The following is a 13,989-nucleotide window of genomic DNA, read 5'->3' as shown; positions in this document are numbered from 1 at the left end:
AACTCACGGACCGCGAGATCGTGACCTGAGTCAAGGTCGGACGTCTAACCGACTGAGCCACCCAGGCGCCCCTTAAGTGATGATTTTAAAAAATTGGTGGGCTTTGCCTTTTTTCATTTCTTTGTTGATGGTTCCTGGATATTGATGTTTGGACTGACACTGCAGTAAAGTGTATGCTGCTTTATTGAAAGCTCAGATCCGAAAAAAATCACAAAATGGATAAAGTACTTAGGAAGGCACAGCAATTTCTCTTTTAACAATTAAGTCAACAGCTTAAAATAGCATAGACACTGTATTCACAAGGCCATAAACAATTCACAAAACAAATAGGTCTGCTGATATAAAGATAAGGCCAGAAATCCTTCAAAAAGCATATATAATAAAAACGAAAGTTAAATAAAATGATATGAAGAACACTGGTAATATTGGGAAGAAACCCTAAGAAAAAACTTTGCAGCTAACACTAAAGTAATATTATAAAATGTTTATCCTCCCAATTTATTGGATCAATCTGCTCCTGGTCTAATAGAATGGCTCTCAACTGTTTCTTGTTTTTGTTTTAGCTTTCTTTTTTTTTTTTCAACTATGGACTATTTATGTGGGAACACCTATATCATAGTTCCCACCTTTTGAGGGAAAAGGAGTTAGATATAATAATAAATAAAATAATTAAAATAAATTATTATTTTATAATAATTTAATAATTATAATTAAATTAAAATAATTTAATAATTAAATAAATTTAATTGCATTTATTAATTTATTAAATTAAGTACATTAAATTTAATAATTAAAATAAATAAAATAATAAATAAAAGAATTTTTTCAAGAATTACTTATGTATATGCTTTGGCAGTCGGGAGAAGTCACTTGAGCTACAGATTCTATGTATTTAAGGATAATTATTGGAAGCAACGTTGACTTCCATCACAATGTTTTATTGGTGATTTTTAAAAGAACAGTCATCCAGATTGATCAAATTAAAATGACTGACTATACCCTTAAAAAATAAAACCCTGACCAACACGAGACAATTTTGACAATCCCTTGGGTATCCTTTACAAATCTGCTGGGAAGCTACTCTCTTTATATGCTCTGACAAACCAAATGATCATCTACAGTTTGCTAAATATCTTTATATGTTTCCACCCAAACTAGTACTTTGATTTATGAATAATTACATTTAAGATGTACCTGAGATACGGTCAACGAGTTTGTACAGAAGGAGAAAAAAGGGCAGATAACATTTTGATTCTGTTGCTTTAGTTTGGGTCCTCTAAGAAGCAGACCCCAAATGGCATCAGCGGTGCAAGAGAGTTTCTTTTTTTAATATTTATGTATTTTTGAGAGAAAGAGAGTGAGTGGGAGGAAGGGCAGAGAGAGAGGGAGACAGAGAATCCCAAGCAGGCTCCATACTGTCAGCACAGAGCCCTTCACGGGGCCCAAACTCAAGAACCCTGAGATCACGACCTGAACCAAAATCAAAAGTCAGATGCTTAGCCAACTGAGCCACCCAGGTTCCCCATTACGAGAGAATTTTTAAGGGAGGAGCAGGGGAAAGTGACGAAAGCCTTCAGACCACATTGCAGGGAGGAGGTAGGGAGGAAAGCACTGGGCCCAAAGAGACTTGAACTACAGCAGAGTTCTGAGAAAGATTGGGCCATGTCAATACGAATCCTCAAGCTGGTTGCCGCTGGACATCTTCCCACACCTCAGCATAGTGGGACGGCCTTGCTCCTGCACCACACCCAGTCACAGCTAGAGCGTCTAGCAGAAGCGTGGCTTCAGAGCTCACTGGTGAATCCAGCAGCTGGGGCCATCAGGCAACTGTGTCCCCTGTAGCAGGAGTCCTGAGTGTTGCATTTTCGTGCCCGTCCAAGTTTAAACTTTGCCCCCCACAGATTGACTTCTCCGTGTAAGTTTGGAACTAACTTCTCCATGGTGCTACGGGCCTCTTTTCTTAAAGGGAAATGTAGAGGCCAGAGCGAAGTAGGAGGAACTACACCCCCCATGGCTACCATTGGTCTGGGAGCTACAACTGGTTCTCTTCCTTACCATCCTGCAGGAACCATCCTGAGTTTTTCTCACCCGCCACCATCACCTGGACAGGTCCTGGTGGCTTCCCTGGTGATGTCGCCAAGACCTTCCTTCTTCAAGGTTCTGAGCCCTTGGCATCATCCCCCTTTCAGCCAAAGTTGTTGTCTGGGCCCGTTCATAGTTACCACGGAGAAATCCAGCGGCATGCAAGTTCATGGCCCTCCTCCCGTGTGGAAAAGCAGCCTTCCTCCTCCTGCAGATCAGGGTTGGTAACTCCTGCCACAATGATGACTCCTTTTTTTTTTTTTTTTTTTGCCTACTGGACCCTGAGCACCAGGAGTCCAAAGCTCCTTGGCATCGGTCATCCTTGCAGTTCAATAGAGCCGGGTTGTGCCCCGTTGTAAGAATATGAGCCTCTGGGGACTAGAACCTCCAGCACGGTTATTGAAATGGGAAGCACGACAACCCCCAGTGGGTCGTGGGGAGAGATGGTGAGTACACCTACGTATTCTTCCTATTGGGAAACAAATATATAGAAGCTTCTGATTTAATGCGTGTATCACGCCGTGAGGAATGTCGCCTCATCCTTTCAAAGTGTTGCCTTGGAGCTGGCATTTAGCTGACTTTTAGAAGATTGTTCCAGTACTCTGTGAAGCTCGCTGCTTCCAAGCAGTGTAGTATATGATATGACTAGTGGTCCTATGACCACAGGCGCCCTCAGTGAAGGCTGTGTCGTGTGGGCTTCTGTGCCTGTGAATCAGGACTCACGTCAGCAGCACCAGACAGGGGTGTTGACTGAAGATTAGCACCAGGAACCCAAACCCATACCCGAAATAGGTCTCTGTTTGAGGATAAATTCCTGCCCTTCCAAAGTAGGATAGATGGTTTGTTCAGGTGGCCATGATTTCACATTTATTTAACTATTTCATATCAGGGACTTAGCTTTGGTCTCTGTTGCTCACAAGTGGACATTGAGAGGTGGCAGTAGCTAGCTCAGCGTTGGTGAGTGGGAGCCCATGCCTTTGGGTCCATAACCAGCCTCCATCTTTACCCACGCATAAGCCACCCTGTTTATGTGTTCATGGTGCTACTTATGCCGATTCCAAGGTACCCATGACAAAGTCTGGCTGCAGCCAAGTAACTGTGTCATTTTGTTTACTTGGTTGTTCGGTGACTCTTCTCTGGTGGCTGTTTTCTGCAGGGCGTTAAGTTAAAATCTTTACTCTTTGTGCTCCCTCTTGTATGTCTGTCTGTGTGTCTCTATCCTCAGACCTGCCATTCCCTTTCCTTTCCCTTACAGACCAGGCCACAGGCCACCTCCTAGTTGCCTGGATACGATTTTACCTTGGACTCCTTCTCCTTCCACTCAAGGTGAATGACGAAGAGCACTCCTTGCCGGTTCCTATTTTTTCCCTCTGCGCTCTCTTTCGAGGCTCCTGTCTGTGGTAGTGGTGAAGTCTCCATCAGTTCAAGCTCGTCCCCACATGCATAAGGGGCCTGTCCAGAAGCCAAGCTTGGCCATTTCTTCTTCTGCATTAGTCATGGGGGAACCTGCACTCGTCTATGGCCATCGGTGTGAGCTGGGGGGAGGGCACTCATAAATCCATGGTGGGTATCCATGGGTTACCTGCCGAAGAAGCCTCCTCATGTTCTCTTATTCTGCTCAAGCTCAATCCCAGATGTACCTCCCTGGGCCTTTTATTTCTTCTTCCATCTGACAAGGCATCGAAGGTGTCCTCCCTTTGCTTGACATTGGACATCACCTTTACCAGGCTTCCAAAGGCCACTCCAATGGTGATTTTGTCCATTCCCTTGGTCCTTGCCAGGGTATTAACCCTCGTGTCCCAAGAAAGTGTCTCCGTATTAATAAATTCTTGCGTATCTAGTTCCAGCTTCCTTTATCAAAATTCTCAAAAATTCAATCCTAGATGTATCCCCTGGCTCCTGCTGTTTCATTGTTTTTTTTCCCCAACTGGTCTCAACCTGTATAGAGATCGAGGTGAATGTTTTTCAAGGGCCACTTAAGGAAAAATTTCCTCAATTTACAATCTGATCAATTTTAGGTATAAAAGAAAGATTCCTATCTCCAAAGGATCCCTTAGGATCCCTTCTCCCACAGAGAAATAAATTATATACATATATTTGTATTAGGCTCCCTAAGTGAGTAAAACCTGTTGCCTTTGGGCAGGACTCATCACTAATCCATTGTTCTATTTTGCATATATCTATGATCAAGGAAATCTACTCACTTGAGATCATTAGCATTATGGTCTGTGTAACCTTGGGTAGAACGTCTCACTGAAAATCACAATGAGAGAAAAGAAAATGACCCTTAAATGTGCTCTACTACTAGGAAATATGTATCATTAAACAAAGCATAAAGTATGAGAGTGCGTTGTTCATTGAGAACTTCATAGACGGGTTAGGGCCATGTGAGATCCCTGCAAGGGACTGATTGTCTTGAGCCTCACATACCATTATTCTATGAGGGAAATAAGGAACCCCAACATCCTGTCCTGGGATTGTCACTGAGATTGGGCCCCAGTGTAATTCTCCTGAACGTGACTATTAGGTCATTAGCTCTCTTCAAGACAATATAAGTTCTCATCATTTACCTAACCAAGGTACTCCCCACACACCCACACATTTGGACCTGAATATGCTTTTACCAGGGAAAGATTGAGAAAATTCTGATAACAAGATGGACATGATTTTCCATGTATTCCATACTGGGCGTCTTGCTGATGTAGATCGTATACAATTATGTTGAGACAGTGAGGAAGCCTGTCAAATTCTCATCTTATTTACTATTTTTTTGACCACTCCCAGTACGTGTCCTGTTAATTTGTGTCTGCCAGAAAGCATGCACAAAAACAGGATTATCTATGCAAGAAATTTATTGAAAGAAAGAGCAGGAAAAAAGTGGGATTGCTTTCAGCCCACACTTCAGGTCTGACACCTGTGGAAGGAGAGAGGGAAGGAAGGGGATTGGCTAGGAAGCATCTTGGACTGTAGTGTGGTTCCCAGAAATTTTTGGCCAGGCTGCTAGAGAGCTCACGAGACCCCAAGTTGCCCCTTGGAGGAGATTCTAAGGAACAAAGAGACAGATCTGAGGGGGGCAGCAGCAAGGCCATCAGGCAACGACGCAGCTTTCTGTAGGATATGCGAGTGGCACATTTTCACGGCTGCCACATCAACTATCAGAATAAGAATTTACGAGAACCATTATTCTGTAGCGGAACATTATTCTGTATTTGAATCCTGGCTCTTTAACCTTGGACACGTTCTTGAACTTCTCGAAGTCTCAATTTTTTTCATCTGTAAATATGGAGATCATAGTAACTATTTCACAGTGTCATGGAGAGTATAAAATGGAAGCCCTTAACATGGAATCTGGTTTGTACGTGTAAGTTCCTCTAAGTATATGGCTGCGAGAGACGTTTGCATTATCTGGCCAGATGGCTATTTTCTTCTGCTGCTATAGAATGTGCAAACTTCAGTCAGCATTCAAAAAATAATGGAAAGCCTCTTCTTATAATATGTATGGAGAATATACATGGACTCACTTAACATTAGTTCAAGTAGTGTGTAAAGTATTTCTGATGTCATAGGAATGAACACAATGTTTGCTGGTTAAACATCAGTTTAGTATCTATAACTTAATAGTAAACAAATTTTTCAAGTAAAAAAATTGTTTACTTAATAGTAAACAAATTATTTTCTGTAATAACTTTTATGACAAATAAGAAAAGGGTTATACTATATTTTCTGGCATTTCTTAGTAAGACCTCTTTTAAAAATTACAACCCAGGGTGGGAGGGCAGGGAGGGGGGCAGTGATGGGTATTGAGGAGGGCACCTGTTGGAATGAGCACTGGGTGTTGTATGGAAACCAATTTGACAATAAATCTCATATTTTTTAAAAAAAGAAAATATAGTTAAAAAAATAAAACAGAACTTGTAAACTCAAAAAAAAGATTACAACCCACTTCTTCTAACTCTCAAAATAATGTGCGATTGAAACAATGGCTCTGTCATAGATGAGTAATTAATTCTGGTTTATTGGTTAATCAGCTATTACAGAGTTTCATACTTCTTACTACGAATTTAATATTAGATGACAGAGATACTTGTTTTTACCTTTGGCCTAATGTTTTGGATCACTGTGAAGAAAAATTCTAATGTTTACTTGAAAATGTTTCATTTAATGTAGGTTAACCATTTTAAGACTATTCAGATTTGAAAATCTTACATTACAGCAATTAGAGGGTGGAAATCAATCCCTGCATACTGAGAAAAATTAAGAAACTAAGGAGGTAAGCATGATGTGTAAAATATCACTTTAATAGTAATCGTATAATGGAAAATGTGATGCGAATTCCCTCAAAACAACGACTGATTGTGTCCATTGGTGCCTAGTGACTAGGAATTATTAGAGAGAAAGTGGATTTGATGCCAAATCTGTCCTTGTTCGTCTGGTCTTTGGCGCTCCTCAAATGGTGTAGTGGTTGGCAATAAAGGGTTGAACTTCCTGCTTCTCCCTTTCACCTGTTCCCTTTTGTGTCACCCACACATTCACCCATGTGTCCACGGCAGAATCAACCCAGGATGAAGACATTGATTCTCCGTGTCATTTTACAATTACTGCGTAAGAAATGTATGTAGAGTGATCAGGTTTTTCACAATATTTGTGGGGTCCTTGAATCAGATTCGGCTAATCCTGTAATTGTTACTAAACATCTCACATCCCTTCTCTGTTCTAAAATTCATCTATTTTACTACTTTTGTTATTCTGCTTAGGTCCCCAATTAGAGAATGCTGTGTTGCATTTCTCACCAAATCTAACCCACTGCCCCTTCAGTGCCTCCTTACGGGAACAGATTGTTGTACTGAGAATGGTCACGGGGTGCTGAGATACTGATCTCTTTGGTTTCGAGGAAGCGTGGCGTGAAAGTCTTTAGGCTGCTGCTATCTAGGTAAGCAGCGTTGTGCATTTGTTCCAACACGCTGCACAAATTCTGTCATGCTTTATGTGGAAAAGGTGCGGGACAGCATGGTCCTAGACTTGTCCTAGATCCTTCTTCTCTGCCTCCCCAGAACATGGTCCCATTACCTTCTCACTCTCTCCATCTCAGATTTTTAGGTCTGCACCATGTCGTCTGCCTCAGTCACAGCACAACCAGGATTTCCCAACCTAGCATCCCAATACTAAAACGGACACACACAGACGTGGCTCCCTCGTCTCAATGGCATAAATTGCTAATAACAACAAAGAAAAAGAGAACCTCCGTATTCAATTGACATGGAAGAGCTCTGTAAGCTCAAACCACAATAGTTAAGGAAGGATGACCATAAGCAGAAAGGGAGACCAGTAGAGCTAGAGAGAGAAGATGCCTGAGCCTGGGGGGCTCAGACAAAATGCCCGGAGCACAGATCTCCACTCAGTTTTCCAAAGCAAGTGTCATATTCTAAGAGAAATAGCTGAAACAAATATATTTGTTGTTCAAAGCAATGAGAACTTGGCACACAAACTGGCTGTGGGGTCTTCCCGAAATTCATTTTGACAAGCAGGATTGAAGAAGAAATGAGGCAGATGCCATATTTGCAGGAAGCAGTATGTTGTTGAGGCGAGAGAGGAGCGTCTCTGTGTGAGAAGCAGCTATGGTGCCCCTGACCACTCTGGCCGGGACACCTCATCCACTCACACAAGTCCGTGTCATAAGGAACTTTGTTGTGCACCAGGGAGATTTCCTAAGAGCCTTCAGCTTGAAAGCCCTGGCCCCTTCCTCCTCAGAACTGCCCGCTACCACTGGCCCAAGAAAAATGTTCTTCTTCAAAACTCTGCTTTGAATACAAAACACCAAGAGATTCTTTTTTTAAGGAAAAGAGCAAAGGAATAGAGAAAACAAACTGAAGATGAAGAACACTTAGAAAAATGTTGGAAGAGAACAACGAAACTTTCGCCCAGATGGATTGTTGTGAATTCAAAAACTTGATGAAGCCAAGGGCAATAAACTGGAATGGAATCGGAAACAAAGGTGTATGGCAGTGTATTAAATGGCGTCGAGAAAACGAGAACTGATCAGGAACCCGTTGACCCCTGAGCCACATCGCCACCTATAACTAAGAAACCACCTTGGGGAAAAAGCCACCCTGAGCAGATCTATTGTTCCCAGGTCCAAACCCAGGCCTGTGCTGTGGTCCCCACCACATATGAATAAACACCCCATGTCCCTCTTCATGACATCTGTGGCAGTGGTCACCAGACACCGGGCTGCTGGAGAAATCCATGCAACACCACCATGCTTGCCAACACAAACAGCAGAAGTGAAATTTCCATCTCACCTCTGCCTCCCCGCGTGCGTGAGAGCGCATTTGCTTTGTCAAATCTGAATCATGCCTCGAGTGGTGACCACATAAAAGTCTGAAAAACGGAGGCTTCAGCTTTTCAGTCACTGCAACACAGGGAAACAGCTAGAAGGACAGCAGGTAGGACCAATCTGCCATATCCATCAGCAAATACCTAAAGGGAAAACTAATGCAATCATCTAATTGATGGAGTTTGGGTGGCGTGAAAGAGAAAGGGGAGCTGATATCACGTAGATGTAATGATTTCATCTCTGCTCATATTAGGTAGTAGATATCTAACACGGTGTCTTTTCACACCACGAGCCACAGAGAAAATAATATTTACATTCCAAATGCAGTATATAGGTGATCCCCTGCTTCTGCCCTGTGGTTGGTGACACCCCTAGAAGCCACCATACAACATGCTGTGCCATACTCATGGAGAAGCTCTGCTCTAAAGAATGAGAGAATTAAGTGTGAAACGCACTTTGTGAGTTTTTTATCAAAATTATAAATTAAAATGCCCTGGATATTTACTTTACACACATACCTTCACATGTGTAAAATGACATGTTTATACAGATACTCATGGGAGCACTATTTGCAATGGCCAAAGCTTGGGACCAATTTTATTCATATAGGGGGCCAGTAAAGTAAATTGTAATGTATCCATAATATAGATACCAATGTGCAGTGGTTAAAAGGATGAAACTTTCCTGTGCATCGATACAGAATGGTCTCTGAGATGCACCCTGTGTAAAAGCAGCAATATGAAATTAATTTGTGTTAAAAAGAAGATACACCAGTGCACGTATGTGTCTGCGTGTGTTGGGGCCTGTTCTAGAAATCCTCTGTCTTCCTCTTCAGGTGTGCTGTCCACCCTTCTCTGCCCTGCTGTGTGTTCTGGAAGGTTGAGCTGTACGGGCTGCTTCAGTGTGCTTACCTGCACTCTGGGTTCCCGTTGGCCTCCACAGATAGGAAACATTGAGAAGAGATTGGGGGGAGGAAAGACAAGGAACCCGGGGTCTGTGTTACCCCCTCCACTGTGGCTCCCTCTCTGTGGCTCACAATGAATTGGTTGTGGAGATTCATGACTATTTATTTAGTTCTCAGACCTAAGTCAGTTTTTAGATTGGAGACCCAACTGAGACAGGACTCTGTATATGGTGATTCTTCTCACAAACCTTCTCTAGAGGGACCTCGGCCATTTATCAGGGTGACTGCCCTAGGAAAAAAGAAAAACATAGATTTTCTAAGGATTATTAGTACTGGGTTTAAATTGTTGCTAATACCCGGAAACTGGAAATACCCCTGTAGTACGCTGGTCAAAGTGGGAGCTTATGGAAGTCACGTGATGGGTGGAGTGTTGGCTTGAGTTCATCCCAGAGAGAGTCCATTAGGAGTGTAGACCCATCCTGCGGTTACTTCCCCAATCCCCAAATATATAATGAGAAGAGACATGATTAGTATCAAGATAGCTTACAAGATAGTAAACCAGAGGCAACACGACATTCCTAAGGAAACCACATAGTTTTTGCTACCATCAACAAATTGAGAGGTGCAGGAGTAGTTATTCCTACCATATTTCCATTTAATTTACCTTTTTAGACAATACAAAAGCAGATGGATCGTGGGGAAAGATTCTGTAGTGCTGCAAACCTTATCAGGTGATGATGCGACCGCATCTGTGATTCCAGATGTTATGTCTTTATTGCAGAAATAAACATAGCCCCTGATACCTATTTACTATCAAACACTGTATTTTCCCCACTGATATCAGTAGATACTCAGAATGTGGCAAAGATGGAAGGAAGACCTTCATCAACAACTCTGCCCCTTGTCATCATATTGCCTAAGGCTGTGCTGGCCAATTTGGTAGCCACTAGCCACATAGTTGACCACTAATAATGTAGCTGGGACAATTACAGATGTGCTGTGAGAGTAAAATACATACCAGATTTCCAAGACTGAGCATGAAAAAATTTTAAACGTTATTAATATTTTTCATATTGGTCACATTTTGGAATAACATGTTGATGCACTGGGCTGAATAAAATATTAAACAAATTTCATCTGTGTATGTTTACTCTTTAAGGGGGGGTACTAGAAAATATTAAGTATCAAGTGTACCTAGCACTTGCTGTTTATTTTGTGTTTCTATTGGACAACGTTGGTCTGGAGGAAACTGGATTGTATTGATAACAAACAGAACATCAGAAATACCCATTAAATTGATGAAATTAAAATAACCAGACCCAGTAAGAAAGAAGCGGGACATCTCTGTGTATGCCTTTGCAAGTTTTATGTGTGTCAAGGGGTAAGTGATTCAGGGACCTGCCATACCAGTGAAGATTCTGGGGTTCAGAGGTCTTTGTGAGATCTCTCCTACAGTGAGAGATACAGTGGTACGTCTTGCATTGCATACAATATATAAAGAAATACAACGTTTGGTGGCCCTTTTTGGCTTTTAGAGGCAACACATCCATATTTGGGCACGCTACTTTGACCTACTTATCTCTGTAACCAATAAGACTGATAATCTTGAGTGAAGCCTGTGGGAAAACCAACCAACCAAGCAAAAATGAAAATTTTAAAGGCTCACCAGCAGGTCCCACTGCCCTGCCCTGTGGGCCCTACGTCCCCAAAAGCCCCATGAACTGAGAGTCTGTTGCAAGACCCAGAAGGGGAATCAGTGCAAGTCCCTGGGGCTTTGGAGTAAAGTCACTCTCTTTTGTACTGAGAATTATTCCGAGAATTATTCTCCTTCTAAAAAGAATCTCATAGATAACTACTGTCCCTGGTAGATAATGCATGCTTAATCATGATGTATGAAAGAACTAACTGTTGTGAAATGGGTGTTATATAGCCTATTTATTCAGAAAAATTGACACACTCCAAACATTCCATTATAAAACAACACAAGTAAATAGTGTCGGCAAGAACTCAGACTCCCAGGATACTTGTTCCCAATCATCTGCCATTTTCCCTCTCAGCCCAATTCCCTGGCCTCATGGGATTTCCCAATGACCAATTAACGAAGAGGAAAAAGCACAGGCCTTGTCTCCTTCTGTGTCTGCAGCACTTCTGCTCCGCTCTGGGGTGGCCCTGAAGGCAGCCACGGAGAGAAATCTCAGCGGCTACAACCTCAAATTGAAAATGTTGTGTGAAGCTTTGCACAGCCAATCAGGTTTATCCGAGACGCCATTATTGCTGATTAAAAGCATTGTGTGAAATGAGAGATGGCCTTAAGTACAAATCTACACTGATTCATGAGCATTGGTTAATGGGCTGGCAGGCCGGACATGGACTGAAGAAAAAACAGGACCGGATGGTTGTTGAAAAGGTGGTCTGAAGGAGGGGTACACAGATGAAACTTAGGGAGTTGTCCTGGGATGTGGAAATATTCATATGGCAGGTGAGTGCACACCATAGCCTCTTTGATAAACTCTCTAGTCAGTAGGCCTATGTGCAGAGTGGGCATGGTGGCAGGGGTGGAGGACATGGATAGGCTCGAGAAAATGGACGTGGTCTCACCAAAACTTATCTGGTTGTTGTGACTGTTGAACACACAGTTTGTAAACAGGAAAGACCGACACTGAGACTCAGTGAATGATCATCCCCTATAGAGCCCTCTTCTGGCAGGTTGACTATATCTGACCTGTTCCATCCACCACTGATTACCTTCAGAGGCTTCAAGGGCAGCTATGGAAATGGGCATAATGGCCACGTTTATGTTACCTGTGTCTTCTGTCCTCTCCTTATCCCAGTCACTTCCATGAAGTACATTAGTGATGGCTAATGTTTTAAGTTTTAGGGAGAAATATGATCAAATTGATATCACTCTGTGATGACAGTGTAGCTCTGTCCCTGTGGTGTGTCCCATGTGTAGAGTCAACCCCAAACTTTTCACTGGACAGAAAGATAACTGTGGTGACTAAAGGACCACCACACAGGGGACATAGGGTTGACTCTACTAGATACCCTCCATTTTTACCTTGAGATCCACCTTCCACCTCTCCATATTATTCTTTACCTGTAAATTTGGCCTATACAGACCACATTAAAGAACTCTCTTGCCTTCTTCAATTGGGTTTAGTCCATGTGGAGCGCGAGAAGAATGCATTTTTTTTTAAGTAGGCTTTGCACTCAGCATGGAGTCCAATGCAGAGCTTGAACACATTGCCCTGAGATAAAGACCTGACCTGAGATCAAGACTTGGACACCTAACCAACTGAGCCACCCAGGCACCCCTAGAAGAATGCATTGTTGAAGACTTTTTTTGAGGTGAGGAAACAGTGTTCCCATGGAGTTCACATTTTATTTTTTTAAGTTATTATTTTATAACTATTTATTTATATTATTAAAAAAATTTTCAATTCCAGTATTATTAACATACAGTGTTATATTAGTTTCAAGTGTACGATACAGTGAGTTAATAATTCTAGATATTACTCAGTGCTCATCGTGGTGAATGTTTTTTTAATCCCCTTCACTTATTTCACCCATCCCCCCACCCAGCTCCCCATTGGCAAACACCAATTTATTTTCTATAGTTAACAGTATTTTTTTTTTCTTTTTGGCTTATCTCCTTTTTGTCTTTGTTCATTTCTTTTTTCTTAAATTCCACATCCGAGCAAAATCATATGGTATTTGTCTTTCTCTGACTGACTTATTTCACTCAGCATAATACACTCTAGTTCCATCCATGGCAAGATTTTATTATTTTTCATGGATGAATAATATTCATCCATATATATATATATATATATATATTCATCCATACTATATATATATTCATATATTATATTATATTCGTATATATTCATCAATATATATATTCATATATATATTCATATATATATATTTATATTCATATATATATTCATATATATATATATTTATCATATCTTCTTTATCCATTCATCAATGGATGGACACTTGGGCTGCTTCCATAACTCAGCTATTGTAAATAATGCTGCAATGAACATAGGCATGAATATATCTTCTCAAAATAGTGTTTTTATATTCTTTGGGTAAATGCCCAGTAGGGGAATTACTGGATCAAGCACCAATTCTATTTTAATTTTTTGAGGAACCTCCATACTCTCTTCTACAGTGGCTGCACCAGTTTGCGTCCCGACCAACAGTGCACAAGGATTCCTTTTTCTCCACATCCTCGCCAACACCTGTTGTTTCCTGTGTTGTTGATTTTAGCCACTCTGACAAGTGTGAAGTGATATCTCATTGTGGTTTTGATCTGTATTTCCCTGACGATGAGTGATGTTGAGCATCTTTTCATGTGTCTCTTGTCCCTTTGGATGTCTTCGTTGGACAAATGTCTGTTCACGTCTTTTGCCCACTTCTAGTTGGATTGTTTGTATACATATATTTTTTGGCCTTGAGTTGTATGGATGGAGTTTACATTTTAGCAGGTGAGACACAAAATAAACAAATAAGTGTATGAAATAATGTCAAGTAGCACATGGAGAAAAAGAAACAGTTACATGAGGACTTATCAGGAGGCCTATCACAGGTTGATCAGACAAGACCTTGCTAAGGAGTTTTGTTTGAATATGGACATTCATAAAATGAAAGGAGATTCCAG

The 13,989-nt window shown here is 41.4% G+C and overlaps 1 non-coding gene across 1 annotated transcript; it reads right to left on the bottom strand.

The window, feature by feature from the left end:
- Window positions 1–4,573: 4,573 nt before the first annotated feature.
- On the bottom strand, window positions 4,574–4,654 carry LOC125924979 (small nucleolar RNA SNORD115). The gene has a single exon (XR_007458645.1). It is a non-coding gene; the product is annotated as a small nucleolar RNA SNORD115 (small nucleolar RNA).
- Window positions 4,655–13,989: the final 9,335 nt, after the last annotated feature.

Source organism: Panthera uncia, chromosome F2 (assembly GCF_023721935.1).
Source record: "Panthera uncia isolate 11264 chromosome F2, Puncia_PCG_1.0, whole genome shotgun sequence".
NCBI classification, from domain to species: domain Eukaryota; kingdom Metazoa; phylum Chordata; class Mammalia; order Carnivora; family Felidae; genus Panthera; species Panthera uncia.
Note: the sequence above shows the minus strand (reverse complement) of the source record. Positions and strands in the feature narration are given on the sequence as shown.